Source organism: Mixophyes fleayi, chromosome 3 (genome assembly GCF_038048845.1).
Source record: "Mixophyes fleayi isolate aMixFle1 chromosome 3, aMixFle1.hap1, whole genome shotgun sequence".
NCBI classification, from domain to species: domain Eukaryota; kingdom Metazoa; phylum Chordata; class Amphibia; order Anura; family Limnodynastidae; genus Mixophyes; species Mixophyes fleayi.
Window position 1 is genome coordinate 7619619 of NC_134404.1, and position 10516 is coordinate 7630134.

At 33.2% G+C, this 10516-nt stretch overlaps 1 non-coding gene across 1 annotated transcript; it reads left to right on the forward strand.

Annotated features, from left to right (window-relative positions):
* Positions 1 to 7771: 7771 nt before the first annotated feature.
* Positions 7772 to 7845, forward strand: TRNAN-AUU (transfer RNA asparagine (anticodon AUU)). Its single transcript has one exon. It is a non-coding gene; the product is annotated as a tRNA-Asn (tRNA).
* The last annotated feature ends 2671 nt before the right edge of the window (positions 7846 to 10516 follow it).

Sequence of the window (10516 nt, forward strand, 5' to 3'; positions counted from 1 at the left end):
AAATCTCAGCTGGTAGGCAGATGACCACCGCAGCAAAATAACCAAGCCTAGGTTGAGGATTTGATAAAGCTTTGAACATATTGTTTTTTTACTTGGAAAGTAAGGGAGAAAATCTCTATTTACATTGAACACTTTTCAGAGGTTTGATTTGTATGATATAATAGTGGTTTTACTGCATCCTTCAATTCAACACTTTTCCCATTTATAAGTCAATTATGTCACTCTTTATTTGAAGTTCTACCTGGAAAAATACATTCGAAAAGAAATTTGGAAGAATCAGCTATAATGTTAAACTTCATTATTTCACCAGAAATTGAAACATTTGTAATGGAAAGAGCCTGTATGATTATTACAGACATTTACCCATGATAAGTAGGCTTATTATTTCTATATTATAGGAAATCTTTAAAAACCTGGGAAAAAAGATAAGAAATCACAGAGAAATGAAAACAATCAAATTTGTTGAGACATGATACTCCAGAGATCATTTGAATTCCATCCATAAGAAGGCATGGTGAATTAGCTCAAATGGTAGAGCGCTCACTTAGCATGTGAGAGGTAGCGAGATCGATGCTCGCATTCTCCAATCATTTTTGTCTGTCCATTCAAGAACTTTTCTTTGATATTAAGACTGGTGACATTTACAATCAGGTTTATTGATTATACCAAAGGCCTTTAAAATCTCAGCTGGTAGGCAGATGACCACGGCAGCAAAATAACCAAGCCTAGGTTGAGGATTTGATATAGTTTTGAACATATAATTTATTTACTTTGAAAGTAAGGGAGAAAATCTCTATTTACATTGAACACTTTTCAGAGGTTTGATTTGTATGATATAATAGTGGTTTTACTGCATCCTTCAATTCAACACTTTTCCCATTTATAAGTCAATTATGTCACTCTTTATTTGAAGTTCTACCAGGAAAAATACATTCGAAAAGAAATTTGGAAGAATCAGCTATAATGGTAAACTTCATTATTTCACCAGAAATTGAAACATTTGTAATGGAAAGAGCCTGTATGATTATTACAGACATTTGCCCTTGATAAGTAGGCTTATTATTTCTATATTATAGGAAATCTTTAAAAACCTGGGTAAAATGATAAGAAATCACAGAGAAATGGAAACAATCAAATTTGTTGAGACATGATACTCCAGAGATCATTTCAATTCCTTCCATGAGAAGGCATGGGGAGTTAGCTCAAGTGGTAGAGCGCTCACTTAGCATGTGAGAGGTAGCAAGATCAATGCTTGCATTCTCCAAATGTTTTTTTGTCTGTCCATTCAAGAACTTTTCTTTAATATTAAGACTGGTGACATTAACAATCAGGTTTATTGATTATACCAAAGGCCTTTAAAATCTCAGCTGGTAGGCAGATGACCACCGCAGCAAAATAATCAAGCCTAGGTTGAGGATTTGATATAGCTTTGAACATATCTTTTATTTACTTTGAAAGTAAGGGAGAAAATCTCTATTAACATTGAACACTTTTCAGAGGTTTTATTTGTAGGATATAATAGTGGTTTTACTGCATCCTTCAATTCAACACTTTTCCCATTTATAAGTCAATTATGTCACTCTTTATTTGAAGTTCTACCTGGAAAAATACATTCGAAAAGAAATTTGGAAGAATTAGCTATACTGTCAAACTTCATTTTTTCACCAGAAATTGAAACATTTGTTATGGAAAGAGAATGTATGATTATTACAGACATTTACCCTTGATAAGTAGGCTTATTTTTTCAATATTATAGAAAATCTTTAAAAACACGGGAAAAAAGATTAGAAATGACAGAGAAATCGAAACAATCAAATATTTTGAGACATTGTACTCCAGATATCATTTCAATTCTATCAGTGAGAAGGCATGGGGAATTAGCTGAAATGGTAGAATGCTCGCTTTGCATGCGAGAGGTAGCGAGATCGATGCTTGCATTCTCCAAACAATCTTTTGTCTGTCCATTCAAGATCTTTTCTTTGATATTAAGACTGGTGATATTTACAATCAGGTTTATTGATTATACCAAATTCCTTTAAAATCTCAGCTGGTAGGCAGATGACCACTGCGGCAAAATAACCAAGCCTAGGTTGAGGATTTGATATAGCTTTGAACATATCATTAATTTACTTTGAAAGTAAGGGAGAAAATCTCGATTAACATTGAACACTTTTCAGAGGTTTGATATGTATGATATAATAGTGGTTTTACTGCATCCTTCAATTCAACACTTTTCCCATTTATAAGTCAATTAAGTCACTTTTTATTTGAAGTTCTACCTGGAAAAATACATTCGAAAAGAAATTTGGAAGAATCAGCTTATACTGTCAAACTTCATTTTTTCACCAGAAATTGAAACATTTCTAATGGAAAGAGAATGTATGATTATTACAGACATTTACCCTTGATAAGTAGGCTTATTTTTTCAATATTATAGAAAATCTTTAAAAACACGGGAAAAAAGATTAGAAATGACAGAGAAATCGAAACAATCAAATATTTTGAGACATTGTACTCCAGATATCATTTCAATTCTATCAGTGAGAAGGCATGGGGAATTAGCTGAAATGGTAGAATGCTCGCTTTGCATGCGAGAGGTAGCGAGATCGATGCTCGCATTCTTCAAACAATCTTTCGTCTGTCCATTCAAGAACTTTTCTTTGATATTAAGACTGGTGACATTTACAATCAGATTTATTGATTATACCAAAGGCCTTTAAAATCTCAGCTGGTAGGCAGATGACAACTGCAGCAAAATAACCAAGCCTAGTTTGAGAATTTGATATAGCTTTGAACATATCATTTATTTACTTTGAAAGTAAGGGAGAAAATCTCGATTAACATTGAACACTTTTCAGAGGTTTGATTTATATGATATAATAGTGGTTTTACTGCATCCTTCAATTCAACACTTTTCCCATTTATAAGTCAATTATGTCACTCTTTATTTGAAGTTCTACCTGGAAAAATACATTCGAAAAGAAATTTGGAAGAATCAGCTATACTGTCAAACTTCATTTTTTTACCAGAAATTGAAACATTTGTTATGGAAAGAGAATGTATGATTATTACAGACATTTACCCTTGATAAGTAGTCTTATTTTTTCAATATTATAGAAAATCTTTAAAAACCCGGGAAAAAAGATTAGAAATGACAGAGAAATCAAAACAATCAAATATGCTGAGACATTGTACTCCAGAGATCATTTCAATTCTATCAGTGAGAAGGCATGGGGAGTTAGCTCAAATGGTAGAGCGCTCGCTTTGCATGTGAGAGGTAGCGAGATCGATGCTCGCATTCTCCAAACAATCTTTTGTCTGTCCATTCAAGAACTTTTCTTTGATATTAAGACTGGTGATATTTACAATCAGGTTTATTGATTATACCAAATTCCTTTAAAATCTCAGCTGGTAGGCAGATGACCACCGCGGCAAAATAACCAAGCCTAGGTTGAGGATTTGATATAGCTTTGAACATATCATTAATTTACTTTGAAAGTAAGGGAGAAAATCTCGATTAACATTGAACACTTTTCAGAGGTTTGATTTGTATGATATAATAGTGGTTTTACTGCATAGTTTCAATTCAACACTTTTCCCATTTATAAGTCAATTATGTCACTCTTTATTTGAAGTTCTACCTGGAAAAATACATTCGAAAAGAAATTTGGAAGAATCAGCTATACTGTCAAACTTCATTTTTTCACCAGAAATTGAAACATTTTTTATGGAAAGAGAATGTATGATTATTACAGACATTTACCCTTAATAAGTAGGCTTATTTTTTCAATATTATAGGAAATCTTTAAAAACCCGGGAAAAAAGATTAGAAATGACAGAGAAATCGAAACAATCAAATATGTTGAGACATTGTACTCCAGAGATCATTTCAATTCTATCAGTGAGAAGGCATGGGGAATTAGCTGAAATGGTAGAGCGCTCGCTTTGCATGTGAGAGGTAGCGAGATAGATGCTCGCATTCTCCAAACAATCTTTTGTCTGTCCATTCAAGAACTTTTCTTTGATATTAAGACTGGTGACATTTACAATCAGGTTTATTGATTATACCAAAGGCCTTTAAAATCTCAGCTGGTAGGCAGATGACCACAGCAGCAAAATAACCAAGCCTAGGTTGAGGATTTGATATAGCTTTGAACATATCATTTATTTACTTTGAAAGTAAGGGAGAAAATCTCGATTAACATTGAACACTTTTCAGATGTTTGATTTGTATGATATAATAGTGGTTTTACTGCATCCTTCAATTCAACACTTTTCCCATTTATAAGTCAATTATGTCACTCTTTATTTGAAGTTCTACCTGGAAAAATACATTCGAAAAGAAATTTGGAAGAATTAGCTATACTGTCAAACTTCATTTTTTCACCAGAAATTGAAACATTTGTTATGGAAAGAGAATGTATGATTATTTCAGACATTTACCCTTGATAAGTAGGCTTATTTTTTCAATATTATAGAAAATCTTTAAAAACCCGGGAAAAAAGATTAGAAATGACAGAGAAATCGAAACAATCAAATATGTTGAGACATTGTACTCCAGACATCATTTCAATTCTATCAGTGAGAAGGCATGGGGAATTAGCTCAAATGGTAGAGTGCTCGCTTTGCATGTGAGAGGTCACGAGATCGATGCTCGCATTCTTCAAACAATCTTTTGTCTGTCCATTCAAGAACTTTTCTTTGATATTAAGACTGGTGACATTTACAATCAGGTTTATTGATTATACCAAAGGCCTTTAAAATCTCAGCTGGTAGGCAGATGACCAAAGCGGCAAAATAACCAAGCCTAGGTTGAGGATTTGATATAGCTTTGAACATATCATTTATTTACTTTGAAAGTAAGGGAGAAAATCTCGATTAACATTGAACACTTTTCAGAGGTTTGATTTGTATGAAATAATAGTGGTTTTACTGCATCCTTTTAATTCAAAACTTTTCCCATTTATAAGTCAATTATGTCACTCTTTATTTGAAGTTCTACCTGAAAAAATACATTCGAAAAGAAATTAGGAAGAATTAGCTATACTGTCAAACTTCATTTTTTCACCAGAAACTGAAACATTTGTTATGGAAAGAGAATGTATGATTATTACAGACATTTACGATTGATAAGTAGGCTTATTTTTTCAATATTATACTAAATCTTTAAAAACCCGGGAAAAAAGATTAGAAATGACAGAGAAATCGAAACAATCAAATATGTTGAGACATTGTACTCCAGAGTTCATTTCAATTCTATCCGTGAGAAGGCATGGGGAATTAGCTGAAATGGTAGAGCGCTCGCTTTGCATGTGAGAGGTAGCGAGATCGTTGCTCGCATTCTCCAATCATTTTTGTCTTTCCATTCAAGAACTTTTCTTTGATATTAAGACTGGTGACATTTACAATCAGGTTTATTGATTATACCAAAGGCCTTTAAAATCTCAGCTGGTAGGCAGATGACCACCGCAGCAAAATAACCAAGCCTAGGTTGAGGATTTGATATAGCTTTGAACATATCATTTATTTACTTTGAAAGTAAGGGAGAAAATCTCGATTAACATTGAACACTTTTCAGATGTTTGATTTGTATGATATAATAGTGGTTTTACTGCATCCTTCAATTCAACACTTTTCCCATTTATAAGTCAATTATGTCACTCTTTATTTAAAGTTCTACCTGAAAAAATACATTCGAAAAGAAATTTGGAAGAATTAGCTATACTGTCAAACTTCATTTTTTCACCAGAAATTGAAACATTTGTTATGGAAAGAGAATGTATGATTATTTCAGACATTTACCCTTGATAAGTAGGCTTATTTTTTCAATATTATAGAAAATTTTTAAAAACCCGGGAAAAAAGATTAGAAATGACAGAGAAATCGAAACAATCAAATATGTTGAGACATTGTACTCCAGACATCATTTCAATTCTATCAGTGAGAAGGCATGGGGAATTAGCTCAAATGGTAGAGTGCTCGCTTTGCATGTGAAAGGTCATGAGATCGATGCTCGCATTCTTCAAACAATCTTTTGTCTGTCCATTCGAGAAATTTTCTTTGATATTAAGACTGGTGACATTTACAATCAGGTTTATTGATTATACCAAAGGCCTTTAAAATCTCAGCTGGTAGGCAGATGACCACTGCAGCAAAATAACCAAGCCTAGGTTGAGGATTTGATATAGCTTTGAACATATCATTTATTTACTTTGAAAGTAAGGGAGAAAATCTCGATTAACATTGAACACTTTTCAGAGGTTTTATTTGTATGATATAATAGTGGTTTTACTGCATCCTTCAATTCAACACTTTTCCCATTTATAAGTCACTTATGTCACTCTTTATTTGAAGTTCTACCTGGAAAAATACATTCGAAAAGAAATTTGGAAGAATCAGCTATACTGTCAAACTTCATTTTTTTACCAGAAATTGAAACATTTGTTATGGAAAGAGAATGTATGATTATTACAGACATTTACCCTTGATAAGTAGTCTTATTTTTTCAATATTATAGAAAATCTTTAAAAACCCGGGAAAAAAGATTAGAAATGGCAGAGAAATCGAAACAATCAAATATGTTGAGACATTGTTCTCCAGAGATCATTTCAATTCTATCAGTGAAAAGGCATGGGGAATTAGCTCAAATGGTAGAGCGCTCGCTTTGCATGTGAGAGGTAGCGAGATCGATGCTCGCATTCTCCAAACAATCTTTTGTCTGTCCATTCAAGAACTTTTCTTTGATATTAAGACTGGTGACATTTACAATCAGGTTTATTGATTATACCAAAGGCCTTTAAAATCTCAGCTGGTAGGCAGATGACCACCGCAGCAAAATAACCAAGCCTAGGTTGAGGATTTGATATAGCTTTGAACATATCATTTATTTGCTTTGAAAGTCAGGGATAAAATCTCGATTAACATTGAACACTTTTCAGAGGTTTGATTTATATGATATAATAGTGGTTTTACTGCATCCTTCAATTCAACACTTTTCCCATTTAGAAGTCAATTATGTCACTCTTTATTTGAAGTTCTACTATGAAAAATACATTTAAAAAGAAATTTGGAAGAATCAGCAATACTGTCAAACTTCATTTTTTCACCAGAAATTGAAACATTTGTTATGGAAAGAGAATATATGATTATTAAAGACATTTACCCTTGATAAGTAGGCTTATTTTTTTCAATATTATAGGTAATCTTTAAAAACCCGGGAAAAAAGATTAGAAATGACAGAGAAATCGAAACAATCAAATATTATGAGACATTGTACTCCAGAGATCATTTCAATTCTATCAGTGAGAAGGCATGGGGAATTAGCTCAAATAGTAGAGCGCTCGCTTTGCCTGTGCACAAGCATTTGTTCTTCTATTGTTGCCAAAAACTAATTCCATATGCAATGGCAGCTAAATGTTTCCACAGTATAGTGTCTCCCAAAAAAAAACAAGTTCACAGGAAGAAAAATAAACTGCTCTACACCATTTCAGCTATCCAAGTGTCGCTCCGCTTTTTTTTTTTAAGTGTGAAAAAATTTTGGACTCCATCATTGTCCCATCTCACCATGAATATGTGGACTAGATTTATCATTTTGGAAACCTGCATTGTTTTGCTATGGGCAAGGGCGATTTTTACCTATGTAACCAGAGCACTGTTAGGGTAAAGAAAAGAAAGTATGTTGATTTTGACATAAAGACTGCCAGCAGCATTCTGTCATGAAATTTGTCCGGAATAATGCATTTCAGCCCATGTCATGGACATGCTGCAATTTGTCTCTGTGGCGCAATTGGTTAGCACGTTCGGCTATTAACCAAAAGGTTGGTGGTTCAAGCCCACCCAGGGATGTAGATGACTGAATTTCATATCAAATTTTAGACATTATCTAATCCATCCTCTTGAGGTGTGGGGTACCTCTGATCCAAGTACCTTCATGCCTATCAACGGTGAAGTTCTACCAAGAAAAATACATTCAAAAAGAAATTTGGAAGAATCAGCTATACTGTGAAACTTCATTTTTTCACCAGAAATTGAAACATTTGTTATGGAAAGAGAATGTATGATTATTACAGACATTTACCCTTGATAAGTAGGCTTATTTTTTCAATATTATAGGAAATCTTTAAAAACCTGGGAAAAAAGATTAGAAATGACAGAGAAATGGAAACAATCAAATATGTTGAGACATGGTACTCTAGATATCATTTCAATTCTATCAGTGAGTAGGCATGGGGAATTAGCTCAAATGGTAGAGCGCTCGCTTTGCATGTGAGAGGTAGTGAGATCAATGCTCGCATTCTCCAAACAATCTTTTGTCCGTCCATTCAAGAACTTTTCTTTGATATTAAGACTGGTGACATATACAATCAGGTTTGTTGATTATACCAAAGGCCTTTAAAATCTCAGCTGGTAGGCAGATGACCACCACAGCAAAATAACCAAGCCTAGATTGAGGATTTGATATAGCTTTGAACATATCATTTATTTACTTTGAAAGTAAGGGAGAAAATCTCGATTAACATTGAACACTTTTCAGAGGTTTGATTTATATGATATAATATTGGTTTTACTGCATCCTTCAATTCAACACTTTTCCTATTTATAAGTCAATTATGTCACTCTTTATTTGAAGTTCTACCTGGAAAAATACTTTCGAAAACAAATTTGGAAGAATCAGCTATACTGTCAAACTTCATTTTTTCACCAGAAATTGAAACATTTGTTATGGAAAGAGCCTGTATGATTATTACAGACATTTACCCTTGATAAGTAGGCTTATTATTTCTATATTATAGGAAATCTTTAAAAACCTGGGAAAAAAGATAAGAAATTACAGAAAAATGTAAACAATCAAATTTGTTGAGACATTATACTCCAGAGATCATTTCAATTCCTTCCATGAGAAGGCATGGGGAATTAGCTAAAATGGTAAAGCACTTACTTAGCATGTGAGAGGTAGCGAGATCGATGCTCGCATTCTCCAATCATTTTTGTCTGTCCATTCAAGAACTTTTCTTTGATATTAAGACTGGTGACATTTACAATCAGGTTTATTGATTATACCAAAGGCCTTTAAAATCTCAGCTTGTAGGCAGATGACCACCACAGCAAAATAACCAAGCCTACTTTGAGGATTTGATATAGCTTTGAACATATTATTTATTTACTTTGAAAGTAAGGGAGAAAATCTCTTTTAACATTGAACACTTTTTAGAGGTTTGATTTGTATGATATAATAGTGGTTTTACTGCATCCTTCAATTCAACACTTTTCCCATTTATAAGTCAATTATGTCACTCTTTATTTGAAGTTCTACCTGGAAAAATACATTCGAAAAGAAATTTGGAAGAATCAGCTATACTGTTAAACTTCATTTTTTCACCAGAAATTGAAACATTTATAATGGAAAGAGCCTGTATGATTATTACAGACATTTACCCTTGATAAGTAGGCTTATTTTTTCTATATTATAGGAAATCTTTAAAAACCTGGGGAAAAAGATAAGAAATCACAGAGAAATGGAAAAAATCAAATTTGTTGAGACATAATACTCCAGAGATCATTTCATTTCCCTGAGGGAGTAGGCATGGGGAATTAGCTCAAATGGTAGAGCGCTCGCTTTGCATGCGAGAGGTAGCGAGATCAATGCTTGCATTCTCCAAAGATTTTTGTCTGTCCATTCAAGAACTTTTCTTTGAAATTAAGACTGGTGACATTTATAATCAGGTTTATTGATTATACCAAAGGCCTTTAAAATCTCAGCTGGTAGGCAGATGACCACCGCAGCAAAATAACCAAGCCTAGGTTGAGGATTTGATATAGCTTTGAACATATTGTTTTTTTACTTGGAAAGTAAGGGAGAAAATCTCTTTTAACATTGAACACTTTTCAGAGGTTCAATTTCTATGATATAATTGTGGTTTTACTGCATCCTTTAATTCAACACTTTTCCCAATTATAAGTCAATTATGTCACTCTTTTTTCGAAGTTCTACCTGGCAAAAATACATTCAAAAAGAAATTTGGAAGAATCAGCTATACTGTCAAACTTCATTTTTTCACCAGAAATTGAAACATTTATAATGGAAAGAGCCTGTATGATTATTACAGACATTTACCCTTGATAAGTAGGCTTATTTTTTCTATATTATAGGAAATCTTTAAAAACCTGGGGAAAAAGATAAGAAATCACAGAGAAATGGAAAAAATCAAATTTGTTGAGACATTATACTCCAGAGATCATTTCATTTCCCTAAGTGAGTAGGCATGGGGAATTAGCTCAAATGGTAGAGCGCTCGCTTTGCATGCGAGAGATAGCGAGATCAATGCTTGCATTCTCCAAAGATTTTTGTCCGTCCATTCAAGTACTTTTCTTTGAAATTAAGACTGGTGACATATACAATCAGGTTTATTGATTATACCAAAGGTTTTTAAAATCTCAGCTGGTAGGCAGATGACCACCGCAGCAAAATAACCAAGCCTAGGTTGAGGATTTGATATAGCTTTGAACATATTATTTA